The following is an 18,512-nucleotide window of genomic DNA, read 5'->3' as shown; positions in this document are numbered from 1 at the left end:
GCTGGCTGCAATAGGTTGGGGCCCTAGAATTTAACAGTCTGGAGAGAGATTCTTGCGGGTTGACCTGATGGTTGTGTTTCTTGCTACTTCACCTGATGCCCACAAGTTTGGTCCTTGTACCTGCAGCTGCCACGCTCTTCCTCTTGCCCACATGGCACTTAAGAGAAGCAGTACCAGGGCCATTCTTAATAGTCAGGAAAAGGCAGGAGGGAGAGAATCCCTGGCTGGAGCCCAGCACACCTTTCCTCCTCTGGGCCCTAGAGCAGAGGCAGCTGTTGCTGACAGCTCTAAGGAAAGGCTTAAATGCCACAGAGCAACTGAGGGCAGGGCAAGAGGAGGGGAGGACCATGCCCATGTGTGAATTCAGAGAGTAGTTGATATCCATTCTACATACATATTGATAAAAGTGAGCAGATACTATGCTGCTGAATATGATACATTTGATAGACGATTAAAGAGCACATCTTTATATAAATAATACCCAGAAATTGCTGATATCAATATCAACTGTCAATTTCCCTGTATAAGCAGACATCCATAGAAATATCAATATTTGGCCGTATAGGAACTATGAGGTTTCCCTCTACCGCAAATAAAGGAAAACGTTGTCGTGTTTTACATAAATTTTCACCTTACAGATGACTTACATGTTTTTCACTGTCCTGAGTTCCACAGGACATGGGGAAGCTCTAGGAGATGGCTCCCCTTGGGATCATGTATTACGTGGATCCAAAGGCTGGGGGAAGCCAGACCCAACCTGCAGCCAGGAATACCAATTCCTAGAAGCTCCCTCCTATAGAGAACTCAACTGAAGGGTCGTGAAGAAGCTGGATGTTAGGTCATTTTGGCTGAGTGCTTAATGCGATGGATTAGAAATTCATTGGGTGTCCCTACAGAGGTGGAAATGCTGTTGACTATGAAACTTCCTGTCTCTCTTGTTTTTAGTGCTGTAATATTAGTGGCCAAACATGCTACTCACAAACATTCTCTCTCTCTCTCTCTCTCTCAAGAAAACCCTTGCAAGAAGTCAAAAGTGCTTGCTGGATCTCACTGCTCTGCTTGATAGAATCCAAACACAAGCTGAACTTGTCAGCCCTAGGTCAGGGCTGGCAGGGAGTTGGGTGTGGGATGGTTTCAATTACACAGACAGGCACTAGTGACAAAGTTCCAGAATGCGTGGGAGTGTAAAGCTGGTTGGTCCATGTTACACTCCCCTCCCAGCTGACGTTGTCTATCAAGAGAGGTGCAAATCTCATCTCTAATATGGCACATTCTGCCGAATGTGAGAGGTACCTTCGTTTATGCTCTGTGAGGTTTGATCTCTGTTTTGTTCACGGTGTTTGTGAATGAAAATTATAGACTACAATATGCAAGAAAAAATGCATCCGCACATGTGATTGCCCCGCCCACTGACAGAGGAATGCCGCTGAGTTCAAGGTAATGACGTTTCTCTGTACTAGACAGGGACTGGCTACAGAGCTTGCTTACACACACACACCAGATGCGTTCAGCCTTAGATCTTTTAATGCTCTACCAGGAATTCATTTAAAGGAGGTATTTTACACACACAGCGCCACCTTGTGGCTGATTAATGGGATGCTAAACTCTAGTATACTAAAGGTTGCAATGCAGGGCCTCCAGGCTATTTGCCTATCATCCTTCTCTGGCTTCTGTTCAAAACCCCAGCAGAGCAACGAGACATGCATTTGTAGACTCACACTCACAGCCCAGTCAGATCGTAGATTCTATAGACTGGAGAGTTTGTTTTCTTCATATGGGGGGGTCTTCTCCTCTCCCTGCGTAGCCAGCAGTAATGCTTGATGGTCCTAACACACACACACCCTCTCTTGTCAGAAGAGACCTCACTAGAAGTGTGGAGAATAGTTGCCCACCTAGAGCAGTGGCAGTTGTGGTGATATGATCTAGCTGAACGATAAAAGGATTAGAAAACACAATTTATAGGGATAGACTAAAGCAGCTCAATCTATTTAGCTTAAGACAGAGAAGGTTAAGGGGTGACTTGATCCCAATCTATAAATATCTAAGTGGGGAACAAATATTTAATACTGGTCTCCTCAATGTAGTAGAGAAATGTTTAACATGATCCAATGGCTGGAAGTTGAAGCTATACCAATTCAGACTGGAGATCAGGTGTATATTTTTAACCATGAGAGTAACTAACCATTGGAATAACTTACAAGGGTCATGGTGGATTCTCTATCTCTGACCATTCTTAAATTGAGGTTGGATGTTTTGCTAAAAGATTTGCTCAAAGAGTTATTCTGGGGATGTTCAATGGCCAGTGTTATACAGGAGGTCAGACTGCATGATTATAACTGTCTCTTCTGGTCTTGGAACCTATGATACAAACTCCTTAAGTCTCTTAAGCCTGGTCTACACTATGATTTTAGGTCGAATTTAGCAGCCTTACCTCAATTTAAGCCTGGACCCGTCCACACGATGAAGCCCTTTTTTCCGACTTAAAAGGCTCTTTAAATCAATTTCTTTACTACACCTCCGACGAGGGGATTAGCGCTGAAATCGGCCTTTCCGGGTCGGATTTGGGGTAGTGAGGACGCAATTCGATGGTATTGGCCTCTGGGAGCTATCCCAGAGTGCTCCATTGTGACCGCTCTGGACAACACTCTCAACTCAGATGCACTGGCCAGGTAGACAGGAAAAGGCCCGTGAACTTTTGAATCTCATTTCCTGTTTAGCCAGTGTGGCAAGGTGCAGGTGAGTGCAGATTTCATTAGCAGAGGTGACCATGATAGAGTCCCAGGATTGCAAAAGAGCTCCAGCATGGACCGAACGGGAGGTACGGGATCTCATCGCTGTATGGGGAGACGAATCCGTGCTAGCTGAACTCCGTTCCAATAAACAAAATGCCAAAACATTTGAAAAAGTCTCCAAGGGCATGAAGGACAGAGGCTATAACAGGGCACAAAGCAGTGCCGCATGAAAATTAAGGCGCTAAGGCAAGCCTACCAAAAAAACAGAGAGGCAAACGGCCACTCCGGGTCAGAGCCCCAAACATGCCACTTCTATGATGAGCTGCATTCCATGCTAGGGGATGTCGCCACCACTACCCCAACCCTGTGCTTTGACTCCATCAATGGAGAAGCACGCAACACAGAAGCAGGTTTTGGGGACGAGGAAGATGATGATGAAGAGATTGAAGATAGCTCACAGCAAGGAAGCGGAGAAACCGGTTTCCCCAACAGCCAGGATATGTCTTTCACCCTGGACCTGGAGCCAGTAACCCCCCAACCCACCAAAGGTGTGCTCCCGGACTCTGAAGGCAGAGAAGTGACCTCTGGTGAGTGTACCTTTGTAAATATTACACATGGTTTAAAAGCAAGTGTGTTTAATGATTAATTTGCCCTAGTATTCGCAGCCAGTACAGCTACTGGAAAAGTCTGTTAACATGTATGGGGATGGAGCGGAAATCCTCCAGGGACATCTCCATAAAGCTCTCCTTCATGTACTCCCAAAGCCTTTGCAAAAGGTTTCTGGGGAGGTCTGCTTTATTCCGGCCACCATGGTAGGACACTTTACCACGCCAGGCCAGTAGCACGTAGTCTGGAATCATTGCATAACAAAAGCATGGCAGCGTATGGTCCCGGTGTTTGCTTGCATTCAAACAACATCCATTCCTTATCTCTCTGTGTTATCCTCAGGAGAGTGGTGATATTCATGGTCACCTGGTTGAAATAGGGTGATTTTATTAAGGGGACATTCAGAGGTGTCCGTTCCTGCTTGGCTGTTTGGCTGTGGCTGAACAGAAATGTTCCCTGCTTTTAGCCACGCAGTGGGGGGAGGGGTGAAGCGATCATCCCAGAGAATTGGGTGTGTGTGGGGGGGGGGTTATTTGGGTTTGTGCTGCACACTAACCCGCAAACCGCAGCTCCTCCTTTTAAATTGCCAACGCATTTTAAATGGCCAACCCAATGGCCGCTTGGTATGGGAAATGAGGGCGCTGCTGTTTGAAACCATTCCCACATGTTATGAAGGTTAAAGAAGCCAAAAGACTGTGGCTTACCATGGCTGCCTGCAAGCCGAATTCTCTTGCCTGGCACTGCATGAGTGATCTCTCACACCAAACTGGCAGGCCCTCAATATAAGAGGCAAAATGCAACCTTGTAACGAAAGCACATGTGTTACACAATGTGAACAGCAAGGTTTAACATGAAAGAGTGTACCCATTGTTCTCTAAAATGTGTCTTTTTAACTACCACTCTCCCTTTTCCTCCACCAGCTGCAAATGTTTCTCCTTTGCAGAGGCTAGCGAAAATTAGAAGGCGAAAAAAACGCACTGGGGATGAAATGTTCTCTGAGCTCCTGCTGTCCTCCCACACTGACAGAGCACAGCGGAATGCATGGAGGCAGACAGTGTCAGAGTGCAGGAAAGCACAATATGAACGCGAGGAGAGGTGGCAGGCTGAAGAGAGTAAGTGGCGGGCTGAAGATGATAGGTGGCGTCAGCTTGCTGACAGAAGGTAAGAGTAAATGCTCAGGCTGCTGGAGCATCAAACTCATATGCTCCAGTGTATGGTTGAGCTGCAGGAAAGGCAGCAGGAGCACAGACCACTGCTACAGCCCTGTGTAACTAACAGCCCTCCTCCCCAAGTCCCATAGCCTCCTCACCCAGATGCCCAAGAATGCGGTGGGGGGCCTCCGGCCACCCAGTCACTCCACCCCAGAGAATTGCCCAAGCAACAGAAGGCTGGACTTCAACAAGTTTTAAAGTTTTTAAGTTTTAAAGTGCAGTGTGGCTTTGTCCTTCCCTCCTCTCCCACCCCTCCCAGGCTACCTTGGCAGTTATCCCCCATTTGTGTGATGAATTAATAAAGAATGCAAGAATGTGAAACAACAGTGTCTTTATTGCCTCTGCAAGCGGTGATCAAAGGGGGGAGGGGAGGGTGGCTAGCTTACAGGGAAGTAGAGTGAACTACTCCCTGTAACGGGTGGGGGAGGTTCATCAAGGAGAAACAAACAGAACTGTCACACCGTAGCCTGGCCAGTCACGAAACTGGTTTTCAAAGCTTCTCTGATGCGCACCACGCCCTCCTGTACTCTTCTAATCGCCCTGGTGTCTGGCTGCGCGTAATCAGCAGCCAAACGATTTCCCTCAACCTCCCACCCCGCCATAAACATCTCCCCCTTACTCTCACAGATATTGTGGAGCGCACAGCAAGCAGTAATAACAATGGGAATATTGGTTTCACTGAGGTCTATCCGAGTCAGTAAACTGCGCCAGCGTGCTTTTAAATCTCCAAATGCACATTCTACCACCATTCTGCACTTGCTCGGCCTATAGTTGAACAGCTCCTGACTACTGTCCAGGCTGCCTGTGTATGCCTTCATGAGCCATGGCATTAAGGGGTAGGCTGGGTCCCCAAGGATAACTATAGGCATTTCAACATCCCCAACGGTTATTTTCTGTTCTAGGAAGAAAGTCCCTTCCTGCAGCTTTTGAAACAGACCAGAGTTCCTGAAGATGCGAGCGTCATGTACCTTTCCCGGCCATCCCACATTGATGTTGGTGAAATGTCCCTTGTGATCCACTAGTGCTTGCAGCAGCAGCATTGAAAAGTACCCCTTTCTGTTTATGTACTCGCTGGCTTGGTGCTCTGGTGCCAAGATAGGGATATGGGTTCCATCTATCGCCCCACCACAGTTAGGGAATCCCATCCACTATGACCTGCACATTTCCCAGAGTCACTACCCTTGATATCAGCAGCTCTTTGATTGCGTTGGCTACTTGGATCACAGCAGCCCCCACAGTAGATTTGCCCACTCCAAATTGATGCCCAACTGACCGGTAGCTGTCTGGCATTGCAAGCTTCCACAGGGCTATCGCCACTCGCTTCTCAACTGTGAGGGCTGCTCTCATCTTGGTATTCTGGTGCTTCAGAGCAGGGGAAAGCAAGTCACAAAGTTCCTTACGCATGTGAAAGTTTCACAGCCACTGGGAATCATCCCAGACCTGCAACACTATGCGGTCCCACCAGTCTGTGCTTGTTTCCCAGGCCCAGAATCGGCGTTCTACGGCATGAACCTGCCCCATTATCACCATGATGTGCACATTGCGAGGGCCCGTACTTTGTGAGAAGTATATGTCCATGTCTATGTCCTCATCATTCTCATCACCGCGCTGCTGTCGCCTCCTCGCCTGGTTTTGCTTTGGCAGGTTCTGGTTCTGCATATACTCCAGGATAATGCGTGTGGTGTTGAAAGTGCTCATAATTGCTGCACTGATCTGAGCAGGCTCCACGATCCCAGTGCTATGGCGTCTGGGCTGAGAAAAGGCGCGAAATGATTGTCTGCCATTGCTCTGATGGAGGGAGGGGCGACTGACGACATGGCTTACAGGGAATTAAAATCATCAAGGAGAAACACACACAACTGTCACACAGAATGCCCCCCCCCCCAAGATTGAACTCAAAACCCTGGGTTTAGCAGGCCGTTGATTTCACGGAGGGAGGGAGGGAGGAAGCAAATGAATACAAAACAAATCGGGTCTATTTCTTGTTCTGATCCACTCCATCTGTCTTTTACATCTTAGGCTGGCAGCAGACGGTGCAGTAAGACTGCTAGCCATCATCATCTCCTGGGTGCTCAGCAGAAGATGCTGCATTACAATCAGGAGCGGCATCAGGGTTTTTGCCGCCCTATGCGGCAGTGCTCCTCCTCTGAGCATTCAGCGGCGGGGTTCCTTCTGCTCCGCGTCTTCGGGACACTTCGGCAGCGGGTCCCGGAGCAAGTGAAGAACCCACCGCCGAATTTCCGCCAAAGACCCGGAGCGGAAGGACCCCCCCGCCACCGAATTTCTGCCGAAGATGGCAAAATGCCACCCCCCAAATCCTGCCTCCCTTGGCGACCACCTAGGCTCACCTAGTGGAAGTGCCGGCCCTGATTACGATTGCTAGCCATCATCATCTCCTGGCTGCTCACCACAAGATGGTGCAGTAGGACTGCTAGCCATCATCATCTCCTGGCTGCTCACCACAAGATGGTGCAGTAGGACTGCTAGCCATCGTCATCTCCTGGGTGATCAGCAGAAGATGGGAATGACCTGGCTGAATCATAGAATCATAGAAGATCAGGGTTGGAAGGGACCTCAGGAGGTATCTAGTCCAACCCCCTGCTCAAAGCAGGACCAATTCCCAACTAAATCATCCCAGCCAGGGCTTTGTCAAGCCGGGCCTTAAAAACCTCCAAGGAAGGAGACTCCACCACCTCCCTAGGGAACCCATTCCAGTGCTTCACCACCCTCCTAGTGAAATAGTGTTTCCTAATATCCAACCTAGACCTCCCCCACTGCAACTTGAGACCATTGCTCCTTGTTCGGTCATTTGCCACCACTGAGAACAGCCAAGCTCCATCCTCTTTGGAACCCCCCCTCAGGTAGTTGAAAGCAGCTATCAAATCCCCCCTCATTCTTCTCTTTTGCAGACTAAACAATCCCAGTTCCCTCAGCCTCTCCCCATAAGTCATGTGCTTCAGACCCCTAATCATTTTTGTTGCCCTCCGCTGGACTCTTTCCAATTTTTCCACATCCTTCTTGTAGCGTGGGGCCCAAAACTGGACACAATACTTCAGATGAGGCCTCACCAATGTCGAATAAAGGGGAACGATCATGTTCCTCGATCTGCTGGCAATGCCCCTACTTATACAGCCCAAAATGCCATTAGCCTTCTTGGCAACAAGAGCACACTGTTGACTCATATCCAGCTTCTCGTCCAATGTGATCCCTAGGTCCTTTTCTGAAGAACTGCTACCTAGCCATTCGGTCCCTAGTCTGTAGCAGTGCATGGGCGTCTTCTGTCCTAAGTGCAGGACTCTGCACTTGTCCTTGTTGAACCTCATCAGGTTTTTTTTGGCCCAATTCTCTAATTTGTCTAGGTCCCCCTGTATCCAATCCCTACCCTCCAGTGTATCTACCACGACTCCCAGTTTAGTGTCATCTGCAAACTTGCTGAGAGTGCAGTCCACACCATCCTCCAGATCATTAATAAAGATATTAAATAAAACCGGCCCCAGGACCGACCCTTGGGGCACCCCGCTTGAAACCGGCTGCCAACTAGACATGGAGCCATTGATCACTACCCGTTGAGCCCGACGATCTAGCCAGCTTTCTATCCACCTTACAGTCCATTCATCCAGTCCATACTTCTTTAACTTGGCAGCAAGAATACTGTGGGAGACCGTATCAAAAGCTTTGCTAAAGTCAAGGAATAACACATCCACTGCTTTCCCCTCATCCACAGAGCCAGTTATCTCATCATAGAAGGCAATTAGGTTAGTCAGGCACGACTTGCCCTTGGTGAATCCATGCTGACTTCCTGATCACTTTCCTCTCCTCTAAGTGTTTCATAATTGATTCCTTGAGGACCTGCTCCATGATTTTTCCAGGGACTGAGGTGAGGCTGACTGGCCTGTACTTCCGCAGATCCTCCTTCTTCCCTTTTTTAAAGATGGGCACTACATTAGCCTTTTTCCAGTCATCCGGGACCTCCCCCGATCGCCATGAGTTTTCAAAAATAATGGCTAATGGCTCTGCAATCTCATCCACCAACTCCTTTAGCACCCTCGGATGTAGCGCATTCGGCCCCATGGACTTGTGCACGTCCAGTTTTTTCTAAATAGTCCTGAACCACTTCTTTCTCCACAGAGGGCTGGTCACCTTCTCCCCACACTGTGCTGCCCAGTGCAGCAGTCTGGGAGCTGACCTTGTTCGTGAAGACAGAGGCAAAAAAATCATTGAGTACATTAGCTTTTTCCACATCCTCGGTCACTAGGTTGCCTCCCTCATTCAGTAAGGGGCCCACACTTTCCTTGACTTTCTTCTTGTTGCTAACATACCTGAAGAAACCCTTCTTGTTACTCTTAACATCTCTTGCTAGCTGCAACTCCAAGTGTGATTTGGCCTTCCTGATTTCACTCCTGCATGCCCAAGCAATATTTTTATACTCCTCCCTGGTCATTTGTCCAATCTTCCACTTCTTGTAAGCTTCTTTTTTGCGTTTAAGATCAGCAAGGATTTCACTGTTAAGCCAGGCCTGTCGCCTGCCATATTTACTATTCTTTCTACACATTGGGATGGTTTGTTCCTGCAACCGCAATAAGGATTCTTTAAAATACAGCCAGCTCTCCTGGACCCCTTTGCCCTTCATGTTATTCTCCCAGGGGATCCTGCCCATCTGTTCCCTGTGGGAGTCAAAGTCTGCTTTTCTGAAGTCCAGGGTCTGTATTCTGCTGCTCTCCTTTCTTCTTTGTGTCAGGATCCTGAACTTGACCATCTCATGGTCACTGCCTCCCAGGTTCCCATCCACTTTTGCTTCCCCTACTAATTCTTCCCTGTTTGTGAGCAGCAGGTCAAGAAAAGCTCTGCCCCTAGTTGATTCCTCCAGCACTTGCACCAGGAAATTGTCCCCTAGACTTTCCAAAAACTTCCCATGTCTGCCCAGGTGCCCCTGACCGACCTCACCGAGGTCGGCTAAAAGAGCACCCAGGAATACGACGACGACGGCTACCAATCGTAATGCACCGTCTGCTGCCAAAAAGCAATGAGCTGCTGCTGTGTAGTCATGCAGTCCTACATCTTCCAGCACGCAGAAGACGTACAGTGACGGTGAGCTGAGCGGGCTCCATGCTTGCTGTGGTATGCACAGGTAACTCAGGAAAAAAAGGCATGAAATAATTGTCTGCTGTTGCTTTCATGGAGGGGGGGACCTGACAACGTACCCAGAATCACCCACGACACTGTTTTTACCCCATCAGGCATTGGGATCTCAACCCAGAATTCCAATGGGCGGCAGAGACTGCGGGAACTGTGGGATAGCTTTTCCGCAGTCTCTGAACGGAAGACGATGCTAGCCTTCAGTACTGTGGATGCAGTCCGCCGATTTAATGCACTTAGAGCATTTTCTGGGGGGGGGACACAATCGACTGTATAAAAATGATTTCTAAAAAAACGACGTCTATAAATTCAACCTAATTTCGTAGTGTAGACATACCCTTAGTGTCAAATGAGAAGAACACTCATATCAAGACTTCAGATCAAGCTTTTGGTTCCAAGATATAGACAGAGGGACTACAAAGCAGAAATGAATAGTAAATGCCTTTAGTGCTCATGCTGATGTGCATAGACAAAGTGTGAAGGAATAGTTGCAAATGCTTTTGCTCCATGAGCGATGATGAACTAATTGACAACCTGAAAAATATTGAATGTATGTCACTGTCAGTGCATTGAATCACAGATATGTGAAATTGCTTCCTCTCTTGAACCGCAATTTCAAGGCTTATGAAGGCAGTTTGTCTCTACAAACTAAACCTGTGGATTTTGTCAAACTTAAAGAAGAAACATCAGAACTTATTGCAGCTGAGATAATAAATGTTCTGAATAAGTATCAGAGTAGCAGCCGTGTTAGTCTGTATCCGCAAAAAGAAGAACAGGAGTACTTGTGGCACCTTAGAGAAAGGCTTCTTTCCAGAGGAGCATTGGAAAAAAATCAAACCACGAGCCTGGAGTTGATGAAAAGGCTGCTGTGACTGGCATTGGCCAGGCGGTTGCTTGGACTGCAATTGCTGCAGCACAAAAGCCTGTGCCGCACATCCTTGTGATTTGCTGGGGATGTCGGCGCACAGAGACCCTGTAATCTCTGAAGGTTTTGCAGGAAATGGAGTTACTCTCCTTTCATAGAATCATAGAATCATAGAATATCAGAGTTGGAAGGGACCTCAAGAGGTCATCTAGTCCAACCCCCTGCTCAAAGCAGGACCAATTCCCAGCTAAATCATCCCAGCCAGGGCTTTGTCAAGCCGGGCCTTAAAAACCTCCAAGGAAGGAGACTCCACCACCTCCCTAGGTAACGCATTCCAGTGTTTCACCACCCTCCTAGTGAAATAGTTTTTCCTGATATCCAACCTGGACTTCCCCCACCGCAACTTGAGACCATTGCTCCTTGTTCTGTCTGCTCCTTTCACCTTTCTTTAATTGTTTCATCCTTTAAATAGATGAAAAATGGAGAAGTTAGAAGAAAAGTCCCAAAGAGTGGCAATGTGGCTAATCTGGCCAAGACCCTGTTAGTATATAGGCCTGTTTGTTAGCCCAAGATAGAATTTTGTGTTTGATTTTTGATACTCTTATATCAGGGATCGGCAGCCTTTCAGCAGTGGTGTGCCGAGTCTTCATGTATACACTCTAATTTAAGGCTTTGCGTGCCGGTAATACATTTTAACATTTTTTAGAAGGTCTCTCTATAAGTCTATAATATATAACCAAACTACTGTTATATGTAAAGTAAATGAGGTTTTCAAAATGTTTCAGAAGCTTTATTTAAAATTAAATTAAAATGCAGAATTTATCAGTTTAGTGTGATTCTTGCCCTTTCTTTTCCTTGCTGAGTTTTCCAATGTCTGGCACATATTTGGATACTTTAAGCTGCACACAGGCTTCTGAGTTATCAGTTGATAACTGGCTGGCAGGAGGTGAGCGGCTGGAACCCCAGATTGGCAACTGAGGTGAGTGGAGCTGGTGGCTGGTAGGGCTGAGCAGGGCTGGAAGCCTGGACCCTGTCTGGCAGGGGGCCTGCGCTGGAACTCCAACCTGAAGCAAGGTGAGTGGGGCTGCAGTGGGTACCCCGGCCGGCAAGGGGCCAGCAGCCAGAACCCCAGAGTGGCGGCGGGCTGAGCAGGTCAGCCCACCCTCTCTGGGGTTTCAGCTGCCGGCTCCTGCCAGCCAGGGGTTCCTTCCCCCAGGCCAGCAGTGGGTGCTGAGTGGGATCCTGGCTGACAAGGGGCCAGCAGCAGGAACCCCAGAGCGGCAATGGGCTGAGCAGCTCAGCCTGCTGCCGCTTTGGGGTTTTGGCTGCCGGCTCCTGCCAGCTGGGGTGTCAGCCCGCTGCCAGCCTGGGGTTCCTTCCCCCAGGCCAGCAGCAGGTGCTGAGTGGGATCGGCGGCGGGACCCCGGCTGGCAAGGGGCCAGCAGCGGGAACCCCCAGAGCAGCGACAGGCTGAGTGGCTCAGCCCGCCCCGCATGCCATCAAAAATCGGCTTGCATGCCACCTTTGGCATGCATGCCATAAGTTGCCAACCCCTGCTCTTATATCTGTACTAATATATGTGAACAAAGAACAAAGATACGGTATGTTGCTTCTGCCCAGCCAGATGGGCTTGTTAGTATAATGGAAAAGTTAAGGGATGGAGCTAAAGTGTTACTAGGTATGATGGGAGTGTAATATAGGAGCATACACTGGAAGGCTGCCTGGCTCTTCTCTCAAACCAAGGTAAAGCAACCAGTTGGGAGGGGCAAGGATGGGGATGGGGGAGGAATAAGACACACTAAAAGCCAAAGAAAAGCCTGGCCTTGACCAGTACACAATCTCACTTCTTACCCCTCTCATGGGATACAAAAGAGGTGGCACCGAGCCCCTAGACTCATGACTACGGGCATGCACTGCAGGTATATTTGGGGCTGCTAAGAAAGAGGAGGGGGAAAGGGGACATGGCTAAAGGCTCTGCGGTGTCAGAGCTGTGAACAGAACACTGGGAAACAGACTCTGCTGGCATGAGGAGCTATGGATATGCTTGCTTGAAACTAACCCCAATAAACATCACGTTGCCTGCACTTCAGATTTCTGGTCTCTTGATTTCTGCCTGCGTGACAAGAACCAGGGGAGGGAGTGAAGGGAAAGCCCCTAAACAGAGCCCCCTGCTGAGTAAAGAGGCAATTCAGGATCCAGTACCCAGTGGTCCCTGGCTGAATGCGTCTCCTCTCCCCACAGCTTGGTTGAGCTTTTCAGGAAATGGAGAAGACTGCTGTCATAACTATAAAGGGAAGGGTAACAGCTGTCCTGTGTACAGTACTATAAAATCCCTCCTGGCCAGAGACTCCAAAATCCTTTTCCCTGTAAAGGGTTAAGAAGCTCAGGGAACCTGGCTGGCATCTGACCCAAAGGACCAATAAGGGGACAAGATACTTTCAAATCTTAGGGGGGGGGGGGGGGAAGGCTTTTGTTTGTGCTCTTTGTTTGGGAGTTCGTTCGCTCTCGGGACTGAGAGGGACCAGACATCAATCCAGGTTCTCCACATATTTCTAAACAAGTCTCTCCTATTTCAAACTTGTAAGTAAATAGCCAGGCAAGGCATCTTAGTTTTACTTTGTTTTCTCAACTTGTAAATGTACCTTTTACTACAGCGCTTATCTTTGTTTGCTGTACTTTGAACCTAAGACTAGAGGGGAGTCCTCTGAGCTCTTTAAGTTTGATTACCCTGGAAGGTTAATTTCCATATTGATTTTACAGAGATGATTTTTACCTTTTTCTTTAATTAAAAGCCTTCTTTTTAAGAACCTGATTGATTTTTCCTTGTTTTTAGATCCAAGGGGGTTGGATCTGTATTCACCAGGAGTTGGTGGGAGGAAGGAGGGGAATGGTTAATTTCTCCTTGTTTTAAGATCCAAGGGGTTTGGATCTGTATTCACCAGGGAATTGGTGAAAGGTTTCTGAAGGCTACCCAGGGAAGGGAATTAGTTTTTGAGAATGGTGGCAGCGGACCAGAACTAAGCTGGTAGTTAAGCTTAGAAGTCTTCATGCAGGCCCCCACATTTGTACCCTAAAATTCAAAGTGGGGATACAGCCTTGACATGGTGGCATAGTGGTGGGATTCATTTTAAACCCAAAAGCCAGTAAGATTTTTTTTTCCTTCTAGCTGCTTGGAAAGCAGAGCTGAAGGTAGATGCATATCTTATCTCTCCTTGCCTGAAGGCAGAGGTGTTAAGTTTTTTTAACAAGAGCCTTTGTTAAGAGAAGGGTTCAATTAATGAGCAAATGACTGGTAAAAGGAATTTACAAGCTGAATTGTTTTTTTTTTTTCTTTTTACATCCTCGGGAGTAGCTAGTTAGAAAGTCTCTGTTAACTCAGCAGCAGCCTGAGCTAAGTGCATCCCAGTTTCAGTCAACTGCAGAGGGGTGTGACCCAGCACAAGAAAACAGGAAAATGACTACCAAAGAAGTAGCTAACAAAATAGAACTGGCCAGACTAGAAGCAGAAGAAAATGAGAAAAAACATCAGAGACTACTTCTAATTAAAAAACTCGAGAAAGAAGCCAAAGAGGAGGCCCATGAAAGAGAAAAGAAAGCCAAAGAGGAGGCCCACAAGAGAGAGATGGAGCTGGAAAAAGCCAAAGAGGAGGCCCACAAGAGAACTATGGAGCTGGAAAAAGCCAAAGAAGAGGCAAGAGAAAAAGAAAGGAAGCATGAACTGGAATTAGCACGGGCTAGGCCGGATACAACAGCCCATCCTAACAACCCCTCTCCAGGTACCACTTCCCATCCCAGAAAATTCCCCATCTACAAGGCAGGCGATGATAGTGAGGCCTTCTTAGAAAATTTTGAAAGGGCCTGCCTTGGATACAGCATCACTCCAGACCAGTACATGGTAGAGCTGAGGCCGCAGCTCAGTGGACCCTTAGCAGAGTGGCGGCTGAAATGCCTAAGGAACACATGAACAGTTATGAACTTTTTAAAAACAAGGCCAGACTCAGAATGGGGCTAACACCCGAGCATGCCCGTCAACGGTTCAGAGCCCTAAGGTGGAAACCCGATGTGTCATTTACCCGACATGCCTACCACATTGGGAAAAATTGGGATGCCTGGATATCAGGAGCAAATGTTAAATCTACGGAAGAGTTGCCCTTCCTAATGCAAATGGAGCAGTTTTTAGAGGGTGTTCCTGAGGAAATAGAAAGGTACATCCTAGATGGGAAGCCCAAAACTGTAACCGAGGTGGGGGAGATTGGAGCCAAATGGGTGGAGGTGACAGAAAAGAAAAAAGCTAGTAGCAGTTGGAGCGAATATCCGAAGGGGCAAGCCGAAACAAAACCTTACCACCGGGGACAACCCAAGGCCCCACCCACATCCCAAGGGAAACCCCAGGCGCCTTCTCACCCCACCACACCAGTCTCCACCAACCAACATCACCCCGGTGATACCTTAGCAGGGCGATGTTTTAAATGTAATGAACTGGGACATATAAAGGCTCACTGCCCCAAGAACCCCAACCGATTACAGTTCATTACACCCCAATCACACCAAAGATCCCCAGACCCAGATGCCTCTCTCATACCCTCGGAGCGAAGGGAAACCTTGAGAGTGGGCAGAAAGAAGGTTATCGCTTGGAGGGACACTGGGGCACAAGTGTCAACTATCCACCAATCCCTAGTGGACCCCAAACTCATCAACCCGGAGGCTCCAGTGACAATTCAACCCTTCGTGTCACAGTCTGTAACCTTGCCTACAGCCAAGTTGCATGTCCAGTACAAAGGCTGGTCAGGAATGTGGACTTTTGCAGTCTATGACAATTATCCCAATCCCATGCTGCTGGGGGAAGGCTTGGCCAACCATGTGAAGCTAGCCAAGAGGGTGGGAATAGTCACCCGCAGCCAGGCTAAGCAAGCTTTCACCCCCATCCCTGTTCCTGAGCCGTCCAACAGGGCCCCATCTGTGTTACCAGAGACCCAAACAAAGGTGGTGGAACCGGATCTCCTGCCAACGACTGCAACAGCCGTAGTGGATCCAATCCCAGAGACCCAGCCAAAGCCAGTCCCAGAACCAGAACTGGCAACGCAACCAGCACCAGAACCATTGCCAGCACTGAGTCCAGCGGTTGCAAACACGTCTACAACTTCAACTTCAGAGGGCACCAGCGAGCCTGACCTGGCGGAAGCAGCAGATAACCCTACCCAAGAGGCTCAGCCAGAGCCTGAGATACCACATAGTGCACCAGCGGACAGCGGTTCACAGTCAATGGAAACAGCCCCAGCACCTGCATCGCTTCCAGAGGGACCAAGCCCCAGTCCACAGTCCAAGGAGGAACTGATGTCTCCAGCATCAAGGGAACAGTTCCAGGCCAAGCAGGAAGCAGATGACAGCCTTCAGAAAGCTTGGGCGGCGGCGCGGAGCACCCCACCGCCTCTCAGCTCTTCTAACCGATCCCGGTTTGTTGTAGAACAAGGACTTTTATACAAGGAGATTCTTTCTGGTGGGCACCAGGAAGACTGGCATCCTCAAAGACAGTTGGTAGTTCCCACTAAGTATCGGGTAAAGCTCTTGAGCTTAGCCCATGATCATCCCAGTGGCCATTCTGGGGTGAACAGAACCAAAGACCGGTTGGGGAAGTCCTTCCATTGGGAGGGAATGGGCAAGGACGTTGCTAATTATGTCCGGTCTTGTGAGGTGTGCCAACGAGTGGGAAAGCCCCAAGACCAGGTTAAAGCCCCTCTCCAGCCACTACCCATAATTGAGGTCCCATTTCAGCGAGTAGCTGTGGATATTCTGGGTCCTTTCCCAAAGAAGACACCCAGAGGAAAGCAGTACGTACTGACTTTCATGGATTTTGCTACCCGATGGCTGGAAGCAGTACCCTTAAGCAACACCAGGGCTAAAAGTGTGTGCCAGGCATTAACAGACATTTTTGTCAGGGTAGGTTGGCCCTCTGACATCCTTACAGATTCGGGAACTAATTTCCTGGCAGGGACCATGAAAAACCTGTGGGAAGCTCATGGGGTGAATCACTTGGTTGCCACCTCTTACCACCATGAAACCAATGGCCTGGTGGAGAGGTTTAATGGAACTTTGGGGGCCATGATACGTAAATTCGTAAATGAACACTCCAATGATTGGGACCTAGTGTTGCAGCAGTTGCTTTTCACCTACAGGGCTGTACCACATCCCAGTTTAGGGTTTTCACCATTTGAACTTGTGTATGGCCGCGAGGTTAAGGGGCCATTACAGTTGGTGAAGCAGCAATGGGAGGGGTTTACGCCTTCTCCAGGAACTAACATTCTAGACTTTGTAAGCAACCTACAAAGCACCCTCCGACACTCTTTAGCCCTTGCTAAAGAAAACCTAAAGGATGCTCAGGAAGAGCAAAAGGCCTGGTATGATAAACATTCCAGAGAACGGTCCTTCAAAGTAGGAGACCAAGTCATGGTCTTAAAGGCGCTCCAGGCCCATAAAATGGAAGCGTCATGGGAAGGACCATTCACGGTCCAGGAGCGCCTAGGAGCTGTTAACTATCTCATAGCCTCCCCCACCTCCAACATAAAGCCTAGGTATACCATGTTAATTCTCTTAAGCCCTTTATTCCAGAGAATTAAACGTTTGCCAGTTTACAGCCCAGGAAACAGATGACGTGGAGTGGCCTGAAGGTGTCTACTATGAAGGAAAAAAGGATGGTGGCGTGGAAGAGGTGAACCTCTCCACAACCCTTGGACGTCTGCAGCGACAGCAGATCAAGGAGCTGTGCACAAGCTTTGCACCAATTTTCTCAGCCACTCCAGGACAGACCGAACGGGCATACCACTCCATTGACACAGGTAATGCTCACCCAATTAGAACCCCACCCTACCGGGAGTCACCTCATGCCCAAACTGCTATACAAAGGGAGATCCAGGACATGCTACAGATGGGTATAATCCGCCCCTCTAATAGTGCATGGGCATCTCCAGTGGTTCTAGTTCCCAAACCAGATGGGGAAATACGCTTTTGCGTGGACTACCGTAAGCTAAATGCTGTAACTCGTCCTGACAACTATCCAATGCCATGCACAGATGAGCTATTGGAGAAATTGGGACATGCCCTATTCATCTCTACTTTAGACTTAACCAAGGGGTACTGGCAAGTACCACTAGATGAACCCGCTAAGGAAAGGTCAGCCTTCGTCACCCAGACAGGGGTGTATGAATTCAATGTACTCCCTTTCGGGTTGCGAAATGCACCCGCCACCTTCCAAAGACTTGTAGATGGTCTCCTAGCGGGATTGGGAGAATCTGCAGTTGCCTACCTCGATGATGTGGCCATTTTTTCTGATTCATGGACAGAACATCTGGACCACCTGGAAAAAGTTTTCGAGCGCATCCGGCAGGCAGGACTAACTGTTAAGGCTAAAAAGTGTCAAATAGGCCAAAACAGAGTGACTTACCTGGGGCACCAGGTGGGTCAAGGAACTATAAATCCCCTACAGGCCAAAGTGGATGCTATCCAAAAGTGGCCAGTTCCAAAGTCAAAGAAACAGGTCCAATCCTTCTTAGGCTTGGCCGGATATTATAGGAGATTTGTACCACACTACAGCCAAATCGCCGCCCCGCTCATAGACTCATAGACTTTAAGGTCAGAAGGGACCATTATGATCATCTGGTCTGACCCCCTGCACGCTGCAGGCCATAAAACCGTCCCCGCCCCTTCCCTGGACTCTGCTGCTGAAGTCCCCAATCCTGTTATTAGTGACCTCAATCGGCAGAGACCCTCCTGCTAGAGATCCCTGCCCCATGCTGCGGAGGAAGGCGAAAAACCTCCAGAGGCTCAGCCAATCTGCCCTGGAGGAAAATTCCTTCCCGACCCCAAATATGGCGATCAGTAAGACCCCGAGCATATAGGCAAGAGTCTCCATCCTGACCCCTTTTAGCCATTATGCTATTTACCTACCATTGCTTGGTTTTCCTTGAC

Source organism: Chrysemys picta, chromosome 16, assembly GCF_011386835.1.
Source record: "Chrysemys picta bellii isolate R12L10 chromosome 16, ASM1138683v2, whole genome shotgun sequence".
Classification (NCBI taxonomy): Eukaryota; Metazoa; Chordata; order Testudines; family Emydidae; genus Chrysemys; species Chrysemys picta.
The sequence above is the reverse complement of the archived record's forward strand: the minus strand, read 5'-3'. Positions refer to the sequence as shown.